The following is a 15,544-nucleotide window of genomic DNA, read 5'->3' as shown; positions in this document are numbered from 1 at the left end:
CTCAGGTGTTTTTTTTGTTTTGTTTTGTTTGTTACGTGTCCAGGGCTATGGCAGGAATCAAGGAAGATACTACATGCACATAAAACATCTGACATGTAGTAAAATGCTGTACTGTGTTGGCCATAATCAGAACTGCAACTGGGTCCAGCAGCACTTTTTGAGTACAACCTGTATGCCAATCACCATGTTGGCAGTAGTAGCAAAAACGGAATACCCCATGACCCAATTCCTGGCTCTCAGCCCAGTATTTTATGGGATCCAGATCTGAAAAAGGAGAAACACAGAAGGTGTGGTATGAACACAGCACACAGATGTAACAGCAGCTTCCATCGTGCATGCTGAGCTAGTCAGTGGATGGAGATTGGTGAAGAACATACATAGATGTCAATCCGTAGAGTTAGTGCAGAGTACTGCAAAGAGCATGAACTTTGAGGCCAAAGAGAAAAAGTTCAGTTTTATTTTTCATATGGCTAATAAATAAATCAATAGTCTTGGGCAAGTCACTTCACTTCTCAGACCCGTCAGGATTTGTGATTATTAATCAATGTATAAAAATTACTTGACACATTCACTCACTCACTAACATTCATTCAACAAATATTAACATTATTTAATCCCATAGATCAGATAGGACAGGAGCTAAAACCAGAAGTACATGAAATGAATAATGAATTTTAGATGATGATAAATTATGTATTTTTAATAAAATAGGGTGATATGATGCAGAGTGACAGAAGAGGAAACATTAGGCTGAGTTGTTGAGGAAATACTTTCTAAGGAGGGGATATTTTGGCTGAAATGTGAATGAGTTGAAATGTGAAGGAGTTGGCTATGGTCAGTGGACATAACAAATGATATCATGCTTTTGCCCAGAAAAGTAGATATCAAATCATTAGGTCAGGAAGATTATTTTACTTTTGGAATAATTATCTAAGGACTTTGTTAAAATGTGGATCTCAGTGCTCCAATTCCCACTTGCCCTCTTAGCTTAGCACAGACTTAAGTTCTAATTTCCAACTTTAGGAAAATGATCCAAGTACAGTTTTCTTTCCAACTCTCTATTCCTTTTGGTTTCAAAGAACCAGCAGATGCACTGTTGTGTTTCCAGCAGCCTAGTTAAAGGGAAAGCTGACAGCATCCTAAGGTTCTGAAAGGTAGCAAGAATGCCCTGAACTTGTTCTGACTGTTGACCATAAATCAGGCTCTTCCAACTAGAGCAGTTTCTTCTCTGCTGGCCTCCCTGCTGCCTAAAAAGACTAATTTTAGGAAAACACCAGGAATCACTATTGATTGGATAGTTAAAATAATCCCATCTGCTTGGAACATGCCTTGTATCAATAATGTTGCAATTAATGTCATCAATTTAATCAAAAGGGTTTGATTTGTATGGCCCTTGTTAGACATTACCATATTGCCACTTTAACCGATTGGGTCAGTTTACATTACCTCCAGCCCTGGCTCAGGGGATCAGATCAGTAGTCCCCCCTTATCCACTGGGGATATGCTCCAAGACTATCAGTGGATGCCTGAAACCACAGATAGTACAGAACACTATATTACTGTGGTTTTTTTCCCTATACATACACACCTATGGTAACAATTTATAAATTAGGCCCAGTAAGAGAATAACAACAATAATTGTAAAGTAGAACCATTATAACAATACACTTAAATAAAAATTATGTGAATGTGGTCTCTCTCAAAATATCTTCCTGTATTGTATTCATCCTTTGTTTGTCTTGTGATGATGTGAGATGCTAAAATGCCTACATGATAACCTGAAGTGAGGTGAATGATGTAGGCATTGTGATATAGTGTTAGGCTACTATTGACCTTTAGATGATACATCAGAAAGAAGATCCTTTACTCTGGACCCTGGTGGACTTTAAGTAACTAAAACTGTGGAAAGCAAAACCATGGATAAGGCAGGACTGCTATATACCCCACCTGTGAATAAATAGATTTTCAATTAATTTTTTAGCTTGAAAGAACTGATGCTTGTTTTACCTGCATACTTTTACTTAATGCTTAATTTCATTTTTTCCCCTCCCAATAGCTTAACAAATTCTGGAGATACTGTACCAGTTGTCTTTTCTTAGACTCAATTCTGCCCTCTCTTCGTCTCAGTACCTGGTTATAGAATTCTATCTGCAAATCTTTAGTGACCATGACATGAAAAATTGTGAAGCTGACTTCCAAGAGGGGCAGGTGCAGGTGGGAAGACGGTCCCTATATGGGCTGTTTCTGGGCTGGGAGAGGGACTGTCCCTAAGGATATGCACTCTGAGCCCCTTCTCTTTGCTGCCCTTCCCTTCTTCCTTGGATAACTATAGGAGGTGATGTTACCTGAGCATTGGGAGCAGCCTCCAAAAGGTAAAAAGCCCCTAAGAGTTTTTCAGCCTGAGACACCCAGCAGAGAATGAGGAGGGTTCGATGTCTTTTTGCTTTGGGGATAGTAGGTGGTTGCAAGTTATCTGTTCTTATCTCAGCCTTAGCTTTCTGAGAGGAGGGGAAATAAGTGTTTCATTAAATTTAAAATTACAGGGCGCCTGGGTGGCTCAGATGGTTAAGCGTCTGCCTTCGGCTCAGGTCATGATCCCAGGGTCCTGGGATCGAGTCCCACATCGGGCTCCCGGCTCAGCGGGGAGCCTGCTTCTCCCTCTGACCCTCGCCCCTCTCATGCTGTTTCTCTCTCGCTCGCTCTCTAAAAAATAAATAAAATCTTAAAAAAAATAAAAAATAAAATAAATAAATAAATAAAATTAAAATTACAAAAAGGAATACACTGATGTGTAAAAACTAAAAATGCCCCTCTTTTAGAAAGTATCCAGTACTGGGGTCCCTGGATGTCTCAGTCTGTTAAATGTCTGCCTTTGGCTCAGGTCATGATCCCTGGGTCCTGGGATCCAGCCCTTGCTCAGTGGGAAACTGGTTTCTCACTCTCCCTATGGCCCTCCCCCGGCTTGTGCTTGCACACATGCTCTCTCTCTCAAATAAATAAATAAATAAAATCTTTTTAAAAACAAAACAAAAAAGCATCCAGTATTAAGTTTAATGTGTTTTTAGTAATTTTACATAATTTTCTTTAAAAAAGGAAATAATACTATCATCTGTAAAGTATTAGAAAGCAGTATCATGGACACTACTGTACTCAAGAACTCATCTTTGTCAAAACTTAACATTTTGCCATATTTCAGTTTTTTCTTTTCTTATTCATAAATATACAACCACAATTAACTTGGTTGATTTTTGTAACAAAATAGAATCATACTTTTCATATTGTTTCTAAACTTATGCTTTTTATTCAATAATTCATTTTTTTTCAAGTTGGCATTGATGTTTCTCAACATAGGATACACATTCTAATTATTTAAGGAGCTTTGAAAACAATACCCACATCCACACTCACACCTATAGAGATTGTGATTCAGATAGTCTGGGGTGTTTAAAAGTCCCCATATTAATCAGATAGGCAGCTGGTCTGGCAACTATCAGTGTGGATATACCTCCTTTATGTTTTTTAACTGTTGGATGCACCACAAGTTACTTTTTCACAACTTGTTGATGGATATTTCGGTTAGGTTCAGTTTAACAGCGTCTGGCTTAGTTATTTTTTCTCCCAAATATATTCTGAGTCCTAATGTAGCTGTCTCTGATTGATAGGAGAGGCACTCCTGAACCTGTGGGACACAGGCCCTACACCTAATTTGCCTTGACTCAAAGCTTGCTTTTGTCATTAGGAATCATGGTAAATGATGGGTGCTTAGATCTGACCCCAGAAAAGGCAGGTAATGACCCAATGCAGGTGCATCTGCTCAGGACCAGTCTGTAGGTTAATTTATGGCAGGCTGGCACTCCCTGATTTGTGTTCATTTAAGCTCATAACCACCACACCTAGACTGCCCTAATAGCTCAGTTGGCCATGTGACTTGAGGGATAAACATCGCTAGTTTTCCTGCTTCATGGATTAAATGTTTGGTTGCCTGATCTACTGCTGAGGCGTCTCATGAAAGGTCCCGGGAAAACAAAACATGGGACAAATATGTATTAGATCCTTTGCTGTGCTCCTGATACAAGGTAAGAGGAAATACTGAGTTTTACCATTCAGCCTCACAAAACTTGACCATTCATGCATGTGTGACCTAATGTGCTCTTCAGAACTTTTTGTCTGTGCTATAAAAACAAAACCTCTGAAATAAATGCAAGCTAAGGGAACTAAATTTAAATTTAAGGGAATTGAATTTTTATCTAGACTTTTGGTTTCTCTATAAATGAGAATTTACTTGAAAAGAAAATGCCATTGCATAAACATAGGGCTGGGAATGGTGTGTTTTCAGTATTGCTTTCTCCCTGCTATGTCCAGGGTCTCCCCTTTGCTGAGACTCTGGTTTTAAATTCCAGCCTGAGCTTCTTTTGAAGACAAAGCAATTTACTTCTAGGTAAATGGTCATAATTGCTGGCCATATATATATATATATATGTTTTTGAGGTGAAATTTATTCTTCTCAGTCCTTGGCAAGGCCTGAATCTGCTTAACTTTATTTTTCCACACGTATTTAGTGACTGATTAAGTGCCAGATTCTATGTTAGAGGGTGGGTCATTGGTGAACTAAGCAGGGATGGTATCCTCTTTCATTGAGCGAGCAGTCTGCTGGAAAAACAAATGAAAACATCACAGTCAGAATATCCTTGAGGAAAAATTCCTCCCTTTGCTTTGTTTTTACTCTCCCTTCTACCTTCTCTGGCTTCCCTTGATTCCTTCATTCCTCTCTCTACCCACCCCCCGCCAGGGAGGAAGAGTCCCTGGAGATAAAGTATTAGAACCTGTGGGAAAATGGCTCAGTGAAACCAACCCCTTATACAGCTGGGTGAGAAAGTCTCACAGCCTGCAAGAAAGAAATTAAATTGTGTTGAGTGAGAGACCAGCAGCTAGGCCATGGGGATGAATCAAGGAGGGTGGACTGAGCTGAGAACCAGGCTGGGAAGATGCATGTGCAGGGTAGATGTGGGAGAGTACCAGATTCAAATATGTGAAATCGTAAGCCATATATACAATCTTAGAAAAAGTATATTTTTAGAGCTGTAATTCTTTACTGAAGAAGTGCAAGTTGTACAAACTCTCCCTTGGATATAGTGAACACTTGGCTCAATTTATGAGTTGATGCTGAAAAAACTTAGACAATTTACAAATGAGTCACTCCACACAGGGTGTCTGGGTCATAATAGATTTTTAAATTGTTGTAACTGAGCAAATTCTTTGGTCTCAAACCTCCCCTTGAGGCATTATCACAGTCGGACCTCTGGATTAAAAGGACTATGTAATGACTCTGAAGGAAGTGGGTTGGTGTGCAGCAGGAATCAATAAACTTTTTCAGTAATATGCCAGTTAATATTTTAGGTTCTATGGACCACAAGGTCTCTGTCATAGTTACTCAACTCTGCTGTTGTAGCTCAGAAGAAGGTTTGGTCTGGGTGTGGCTGTGTTCTGATAAAACTTTATTGACAAATAGAGGTTATGGGCCAGATCTTCCCTAGGACTGTAGTTTGCCATTCCCTGCCTTAGTGGGGGAACAGATCTGAGAGGCAAGAGATACAGGTGTTAATCCCAGCTTTGCCCCTCTCCCTGAGAAGTGACTTTGGGCAAATCACATTGTGTCTCAGTGCGTACTGTCTTTTCAAGGGAAAATAATGAAAGCTGTTTCATGTGTCTGGGTTGTGGTGAGAGTGATATGAAATTACAGCAATGGAAAGCCTTTGAGGAACTTTAAAAGCTTTGTGCAGTCCTAAGGAGGTGGTATTTTATTGTCCAACTTTGGCATTAAAGAGTAAGATTTTTGTATTGAATGGGAATGACTGCTCACTAGCTTCATGACCCCCTAAAGTCAGAAGCCTATTTCGTTTCCTCCTTCCACTCTGTTCAGTCCTCTTCCTCACTTTCTTTCATGTCCCTAACATCCCAGTTTTAGCTTCAGATACATCCGCTTTTCCCTAAAGCCCCAGAGCCAGGGCATAAACTCTCCTGCCACATGAAGGGAGAATTAACATTTGTGGCCCACGTAGCTTTCATGTGTTTCCCCCTCACTTCCAAAGCCCATTTGTCCTGATAACCGGAGCAGGCATTTTATATGCTCTGATTGTGGTTGTTAGTGTGGTGTGGTTAAACTGTATTTAGAAATAAATGGTAAAATAACATTTGACAGGAGAGCTTTTTAAAGATCCTATTTCCTTCATGTTTAATGCTTTTCTAGCTCTTAGGGAGCAGTGAGAGGTCCATTATGCCTTGGAGAGCAAGGCAGAAAGAAGCTACTTCCACTCCCCTGCAAATGTTTTCATTTTAAATAAGAAATCTTGTGTTCTTGGGGAGCAGGAGCTGTTTTTGAAAGGGTCAATGCTCCCCTGACTCCCTGCTCTATCACTGTGCTCCTGGGTTGGGGAGCGGGGAGGAGAAGACGAATACAGTTGTCTCTTGAGCAATGTGGCGACTAGGGGTACCAATGCCCTGTACAGTTGAAAATCCATGTAAACTTTTGACTCCCCCCAAACTTAACTAATAATAGCCTAGTGTTGACCAGAAGCCTTACTGATAACATACAGCCAGTTAACACATATCTTGTATATTGCCTGTATTATATACTGTATTCTTATCTCAAGGAAAGAGAACGTTAATAAGAAAGTCAGAAGACAATATATTTATGGTACCATACTGTATTTATCGATACAGCAACTTTACATTGTCTTACAAGATGAATTGTCTGTCAGTATCTACATCAGTATTGTCTTACATATACAAAACAACTGTAAATCTTATGTATTACTAACACTAGACATAAAAATGAAAAGATAATGTAAAAAAGAAATTCATATTTATAGGTATAATGATTCATTCATTGATAACAAGGCAGCATTATGGTTGCTTTATAGTAGCCTAGTGTAATCGGCACAATTGCTTCATGGTAACATAACCTATACACTAATGAATGAATTGTTATGAAATTTTTGTGGCATACAGTATTAGTCATATTCATAATACAGTATTGGAATTATTGTTACATATATTTTTTAAAAAAACCTTATTTGTTGGGGCACCTGGGTGGCTCAGTTGGTTAAGTATCCAACTCATTATCTTGGCTCAGGTGTTGATCTCAGGTTCTTGAGTTCAAGCCCTGTGTTGAGCTCCACACTGGGCACGGAGTCTGCTTAAAACACTCACGTGTTAATAAGCTAATATGCAGTTTCTCCACTTGTGAGAAAGAGGCATACTATACAGTAATGTAATTCTTTGAAAGCAAAGTTATAAAACAGTAAGAAAACTAACATATCATTAATTTTATATTAAATATCACTCTACATCTATTTAAGTATAGGTTGTCCACTTCTATATAACTTTTGCACATGATCTGCACCATGAATACTTAGGTGACGATCATAGTGACACAGCATGACAAACAGTTCTTGCTGTACAGCTATTGGGTTTTCACATGAAGACCCTCACACACATGGAGAACAGATAAATTTATTAACTGAAGGTTATTTACTGTTCATTAAGTGAAAGTGGATCATCATAAAAGTCTTCGTCTTTGTTGTCTTTGTGTTGGGGAGGCAGAGGAAGAGGGTTGGTCTTGTCTCAGGGGTGACCAAAGCTATAAGGTGAAGGTCGAAGGAGAGGCAGGTACTCTCAGTGAAACTTTATGGAAAGATTTCATAATTTCTGTCTGACTTTTTGGCTTTTAGTATGAATCCTTCCTCCACCATATTCTATAGTTTCAGTGCTCAGAACATGAAAGAGTCCATGTCATAAAAGAAGTCAGAAGAAGTCTTGAATAATTGGAATCCTTTTGCCAGATTGTCTAATGTCAGTTTGTTTTCTGGTACTGCTTTTTTGTCTTCTTCCTGATGGTCTGGCACTTTTCAGAAGCACTCATCTCCAAGGTATCTTCTGTTAATCCCTCGGGTGTGGTGTCTGTTAGCTCTTGAATTTCTCCAAGACCCATATCTTGAAACTCTCTACTCCCCACCTTTTTTTGTCATATCCACAATATTTCATGATCTTCTTGAGTGGCTCTGTCCTAAATCCTGTGAAGTCAAGTACAACATTTGGACACAGTGCAGATTTATTGTTTCAGGCTTGATGGCATTCATGGTTTTTTCAATGATGGCATTTTCAATGGTGTAACCCTTCTAGACTTTCATGATGTTCTATCAGTGTTCTGTTCTATGGCATTGACAGTCCTTTCCATAGAGTACTCTGTTTAATGAGCCTTAAAGGTCAATATAATCACCTAAAGTTGAGGCTGAATTAGAGATGTGTTTGGGGGCAAATAGTCTACTTTAGTGTTGAACTCATGGGGTGGCCAGGGATATTGTCCAATATCAAAAGAACTTTAAAAGGCAGTCCTCTATTGGTAAGGTACTTTCTGACTTCAGGGACAAAGCCTTGATGGAGCCAATCCAGAAAAAAGTTCTTGTTGTCCAGGCTTTCTTACAACCAGAAGTCTGGAGTTGGTATTTTCTTATTTCCCTTCAAAAGCTCAGCAGTTTTTAAAGAGGACAGTCCTAGGTATCTTACGGTTTTTGGTGCTATTGTAAATGGAATCGTTTCTCTAATTTCTCTTTCTACAGTTGTGTTGTTAGTGTATAAGAAAGCAACTGATTTCTGTGCATTGATTTTGTATCCTGCCACATTACTGAATTGCTGTATGAGTTCTAGTATTTTGGGGGTGGAGTCTTTTGGGTTTTCCACATAAAGTATCATGTCATCTGCAAAAAGAGAGAGTTTGACTTCTTCTTTGCCAATTTGAATACCTTTTATTTCTTTTTGTTGTCTGATTGCTGTGGCTAGGACTGCTAGTACTATGTTGAACAAGAGTGGTGAGAGTGGGCACCCTTGACGTGTTCCTGATCTTAAGGGAAAGGCTCTCAGCTTTTCCCCATTGAGGATAATATTCGCTGTGGGTTTTTCATAGATGGATTTTATGAACTTGATGAAAGTTCCCTCTATCCCTATACTCTGAAGAGTTTTAATCAGGAAAGGATTTGTATTTTTTCAAATGCTTTTTCTTCATCAATTGAGAGGACCATATGGTTCTTCTCCCTCCTCTTATTAATGTGTTCTATCACATTGATTGATTTGCGAATGTTGAACCACCCTTGTATCCCGGGGATAAATCCCACTTGGTCGTGGTGGATGATCCTTTTAATGTATTGTTGGATCCTATAAGCTAGGATTTTGTTGAGGATTTTGGAATGTGGAGAAAGGGGAACCCTCTTCCACTGTTGGTGGGAATGCAAGTTGGTACAGCCACTTTGGAAAACAGTGTGGAGGTTCCTCAAAAATTTAAAAATAGAGCTACCCTATGACCCAGCAATTGCACTCCTGGGTATTTACCCCAAAGACACAGATGTAGTGAAAAGAAGGGCCATATGCACCCCAATGTTCGTAGCAGCAATGTCCACAGTAGCCAAACTGTGGAAAGAGCTGAAATGCCCTTCAACAGATGAATGGATAAAGAAGATGTGGTCCATATATACAATGGAATATTACTCAGCCATCAGAAAGGATGAATACCCAACTTTTACATCAACATGGATGGGACTGGAGGAGATTATGCTAAGCGAAATACGTCAAGCAGAGAAAGTCAATTATCATATGGTTTCACTTATTTGTGGAACATAAGGAATAGCATGGAGGACACTAGGAGAAAGAAGGGAAAAATGAGGGAAGGGGGAATTGGAGGGAGAGATGAAACATGAGAGACTATGGACTCTGGGAAACAAACAGGGCTTTAGAGGGGAGGGAGGAGGGGGGATTGGTTAGCCCAGTGATGGGTATTAAGGAGGGCACGTACTGCATGGAGCACTGGGTGTTATATGAAAACAATGGATCGTGGAACACTACATCAAAAACTAATGATGTATTGTATGGTGACTAACATAACATAATAAAATTAAAAAAATAAATAAAGAGGACAGTCCTGATCATAAACCTGACTGTCTTTGCACAAAACAGTAGAGTTAGTAGAGTTAGCCTAGCCCTTCTCAGCTTAAATCCTGGTGCTTATTTGTCTTCCTTACTTATAATTATTCTTTGTGGATTTTTTTTTTTTTCCAGAATAGGACAAGTTTGTCTGCATTAAAAACCTGTTTGGGCAGACATCCTTTCTCATGATGGTTTTCTTAATGGCATCTGGGAACTTGTCTTCTACCTCTCGGTCAGCAGGAGCTTCATCCAATATTTTGATTTTTTTTTTTTTTAAGTCCGACCCCCTTGTAGAATTATCAAACCATATTTTGCTGGCATTAACTGCTCCACCTACATAAAAGCTGCATTTTCAAGAGGAGATGAAAAGATGGTTCACAAAAAGTGCAATATTTTCATGCCTGCTGATAGAGCTGTAGTGATATTGTCACAGATTTCCTTTTCTTCCTCCTTTTTTTCGCCCCAGTGGTCTTTATGCTGGATTCACTTATCTTGCAATGACAGGCAGCTTCAGCGGCAGACGTCAATCACTGGTACATATCAAGCAATTCAACTTTTTCTTGTAATGTCATGACTTTCCTCTGCTTCTTGGGAGCACTTCCAGAATCTCTAATGGAACTTTGTATGGGTCTCACGGTGTTGCTCAGGGCTTATGGTATTGCACTAAACATGATGAAGAATGTGCAAGAACTGTGAGAGATCACTATTTACTGCTATGAGCAATTTACTAGAGAAACAAACTGCTCACGTGGAGATGATTAGTATCACATGGTGTTTTAACTGGTTGCTCACAACACTTGAGCTCACTGCAATACCAACAGGAGGTGGCTACAAAATTATTGTGTAGTACAGTATGTACTACAGTTATTCTTATCCAGTTGTAATTTAATACTGCATCTTTACATTTGTTTATATTTATCTTGACTGTGAATGGTGCCATGTATGATTTATGTATGAGTAACTTTTGATAAATTTTAACTTTTTATTATTTGTATTTTAGGATAGTAAACGTTAAGATTATTGTCTACATATATTTTATGCATTCATAGCATACCAACTTTTTCTTAATTGTTTTGATATTTCTAGGGTACATGATTCATCTGCAAGTATTTTTTTTTTCCCACAGGTAAAAATTACACTTTTATTATTTGAGTTACCAGGAGAAAGATTCACTTGTTCATCTGCAAGTATTTTTAAACTGTCACAAAGCTCCAAAAACTTTTCTAATATTTTTAATGAAAACAAAACAAAAACAAAACTGCATATGTACTCTTGAGTTTGGAGAGTAGCCTTATTCACTTCTCATTTCCTGACTGGAGGCCTAAATGGAAAGGAGGTTGTTGGGGGCAACAAAGCCCTTGCCATTGTTCTGGGAAATCTTGAGAGGGCCAGAGCCAGGCCAGAAGACCAAGCATTCAGGCAGTACGTACCCTACAGTGAGTGTTAGGTAAATTTTTCTTATGGTGGGGGGTGGGGTGGGGAATGAATACTCCTCCCACTTCTCCTCTCTGTGGGCAGACCCCAAACCACATGGCCTAAAGCTGCTCATGGACATCCTAGTCAGAGTACAGGACAGACCACAATCTGTAGGAGTCCACACCTAGTTGATATCCACAGGCACCTGAATTTTGTTTACCTATTCTTTCTTCAATTTATTCCTTCATTCTGAATTCATAGAATGTTTATTGTTTCAGTGCCGATGATTCAGTAACTCACAAGATGGTTACAGTTCTTAACCTCATAGAATTTATATTCTAGCTGTATGGTTTTATCTATCTGGACTTTCCTAATTATGGCCACCTCACAGGAAGGTGTTTCTCCCTGTGCTGTGCAAGATGACCAGTATGTTTTTTTAATCACTGGGGATAACAAGTGGCATTTCTTCATCTGTAAAATGGGCATGGTGATGTCTGTTCCACATAACCCACCAGATGAATGTAGGATAAAATGCCATTTGATAAATTTAGATCAAAAGTGTCATGTAAACATAGACATCATTCCTTAGATCTGCATTTAATTATTTCTCTTGTTTCAAATGAATATTCCTTGACACTCCTCACCCCATATACCACCTCCACACATTATTTTAAAACACTATTACAGGCACACTAGTGTCTCATTGTCCTGCTGTGTCCTCCACAGTAAATGACAGAGAGGGGCACATAATAAGCAAGTAAGAATGCAGAAAGGAGGAAGAGAGAAGGCTGCCCCTCCCAGGTTCTGTTCCAAGTGGTGCTCCCATCTTGGTGGCAGAGTCCTATTTGTTCTTCCATCTCCTATGTTCCTGATTCTTCTGATATTTTTCACTGGGCTGCACAGACCTTTGTTACGTGTGTTCCCCACCTGCCCCCCAGACTTTTGCTCACTTTATTTCCTTCTCTTGATTTCCAGTTCCAGCTGTAGTTCCTATTGCTGCAGATGCTACTCCATTGTGTGAACGTTATGGATTTTGGTCAACAAAACACCATCCCTACTTGAGTACAGAGAAAATCCCCACAGCTAAATTAATCAGATACAACTTAAAAGAGCCCATGAGCTTTGTGATTGTGCCTAATTAATCAATGCATATTTTAACAAAAAAAGCCATGATACCATACTATTTTATATCTTCTTCCCAACCCCCAACTTACCAAAATACCATAGCCATTTTATAGTGTCACTAAATCCCATTTTATGCAATTTTGAAAAAAAAAATTAATACACCAAAACTAATATTATACTCTTGGGTTTGTAGGTTCTATAATTTACTGTTTGAAGTTAAGCTGTAATGAGAAATTTTATATCATTGACTCTTACCTAATATTTTTCTTAGGATAAAATCATTAATTTGAATCACTGATCAAAAGGTGTGCATATTTTTGTAGAACTTTATTTTGGGTGCTTCTTGCTGAATTATTGTCTGAGTGTTCTGTTTTGAATCTTTCTTTTCCTGACATAATGACTATTTAGATTTTATATCTCATTATGATAAAAAGCTCCTTTTGTATTTTTAAGTTGCTGAAAATGTATTCTACCAGACATGGTTAAGTAAGGAAACTTGAAGTGAAGTGTAGAAACACCTTTAAAGATTGTCACATTGATAAGAGTTTTAATGAAGTGTGAATCTATCGAGATAAGAGCCCTTGTCTTGTCACTGATGTTTGTCCAAACAAACCTTATGTTTTGTTTGAATTTCATCAGACTCAGCAATTGGAATGGACTTATTTTTCCTCTTCTTGAAAATCAGGACATATGTGTGTGTGTGTGTGTGTGTGTGTAGTGTATGATTTTTTTTTTTAATCAAATTAGGTTTGCTTATTTTATCCTCAGTATCTCCCAAAGACGGGAGAAACCTGGAGATGGTGGGTGGTAGTTGTAATGAATGACTTGGAATCCTAGTCCTTGCCTACATAATAGGTTTTTCTGATGCTCACTTTCCAGAAATACTAAAGAGTGACTATATATAATATATTATATATAGTATCTATATACCTATATATGGATATGTATATATATGTGTGTATGTGTGTCTGAATCTTCTTTTCCCCCATGTAGTTCAGCAGTCTTGGATAGAAAGGAAAATTGGATATAATTATTTTTAAAGAACCTATTCCATGATGACTTCTGTTAACTACCCAATTTTTCAGTTGCCCTCCCTCCTCCTTGCCTTGTTCCCTTCCCCTCTCCCTCCTGTGCTTCTTTCTTTCTTTCCCCCACTCCTTTCTACCTGCCCCCCTCTTCCTTCTTAAGAGGTCTCATATCTGAGCTTAGTACTTCATAGCAGACTTTAACATGACTTTGGGAAAAATCTGGGGCCATGATTTTGTAATTAGAAGACCTGGGAAAACATGTTATTTCTATTCACACATCATTGTTTCTAGATTTTCATGGGATCAAATATTAGCATCAAAGTCCTATGGCATTAGAGCTAGAAAAGGCTATAAAAGATCTGATCTAACTGATGAAATCTAAGGGACAAGGTGTGTCTTAGGGAAAATTGTTCAGGTAAGTCAGTGGCAGACCCTGAAATAAATTACAGTTCATTTTGGGTTTTAGTTTAAAGCTGTTTTATTCCCAATTTTCTATTATTTGAAATAATTATTCATTATCCCCTACTTCTTTCAGAGGCTTACTTTTTTCTCCCTTCCTCCTTATTTTATTCTCTCATTCTCTCTCCCATGCCCGCCCTCCTCATCCCCCCGCAGCATCTCTAGAAATTCAGAAGAGTTGAAAAGTAGAAAGGTCTTGGTTTCTGGGTTATATCATTGTCACTGTTCTTGTTTCTTCTGCTCTTCTATGCTAACCCATAGCCAAGTATAGAACCTCTTCAGCCTTGGGGCAAACACTTGAGCAAAACTCAGGTCTAGTTTTACTTTCCTGATTATATAGAAAGCACTGGCTTTATTTACTTTCCTTCCCATTGAAAAGAACAATAATATATTTTCTCTTAGACAATATGCAGTTTATGACCATCTCTTTTTCATTGTGAATCATGGGGGGAAAAATTTATCAGGTCCTGTTCCTAGTCTCATTTTATAGAAGATACTAAGACATGGTGTGTTAAACCACCCAGCTAAGCTCTCACTGTAAGTAGGCAGAAACCCAAACCTCAGGCTACCAGTAGAATTTAAATTTTATTTACTAAGCTACATTACTTTTCTATGGTTTGAAGTTGTTTAGATGGTGATTGATCACTAACCCCCATGATATTGACTATTAAATTATTGCATTTACAAATTATGCTTGAGCCAGAATAGATACATTAGTTCTATTTGTCAGACTCTGCTCTAGACATGGTGGAAACTAAGAAGATAAATACTTGTCAAATTTTATGTTCAAAAAGGGTGCATTTTCTCTAGTAGAGAAGATAAAACTAAAAAAAAATAAAACTACAGTGAGGCAAATTATAAATAAGAAAAGAATATATAATATGCTATGAAAGTCTCCAGCAGTGAGGGAGAACTGAAGTTCTTTCATAGTTGGTATGAATTTGAATAATAAAAAAATGTACAAGAAAATGGTGAAACTAAGCCTAAAGAGTCTTTATATAATATAGCCTTGAGAGGATCTATTTTATCTAAAATAGTGTCATTAATAAATTTAATTGTCATTAAATAAATTTGGAGCACTTTATTTACTAAAAAACCCCTAATTATTAGATATGTTAAGAGGTTTGTGAAGATAAAACGAAGTGACGCCAAGAGATAAGGAGGAATTACAAAATTTTTAAAGAATTCACTGCCAGGTCAATGACCTATGATACGGTTAAATTAACAATGGCAGTACCAAAGCCCTGGTGACATTTTGAGGAAACTTAAAATCTTACCTATAGCTGTTTTTAATCAGAGACATGGAAATTCATATCACTAGAAACTATGAACAGGTGAAAGTGGACACCACAGATATGACTAAAATATGTTCTGATCCTGAGTTATTTTCCAGTACCTTCATGAGGAAGAGGCTATTTTTTTTTTATCAGGAGCTATTTCTGATTTCCAGAAAATAACTGGCTGTTATGTAGAATCTGTAGTTCTTTAGGTCAAAAGCAAGAAGAGCTTTTTGCTTGATGTGTTTGTTCTGTGAACATAGA

Source organism: Mirounga leonina, unplaced genomic scaffold, assembly GCF_011800145.1.
Source record: "Mirounga leonina isolate KUSES-001 unplaced genomic scaffold, KU_Mleo_1.0 Mir_114, whole genome shotgun sequence".
Classification (NCBI taxonomy): Eukaryota; Metazoa; Chordata; class Mammalia; order Carnivora; family Phocidae; genus Mirounga; species Mirounga leonina.
Note: the sequence above shows the minus strand (reverse complement) of the source record.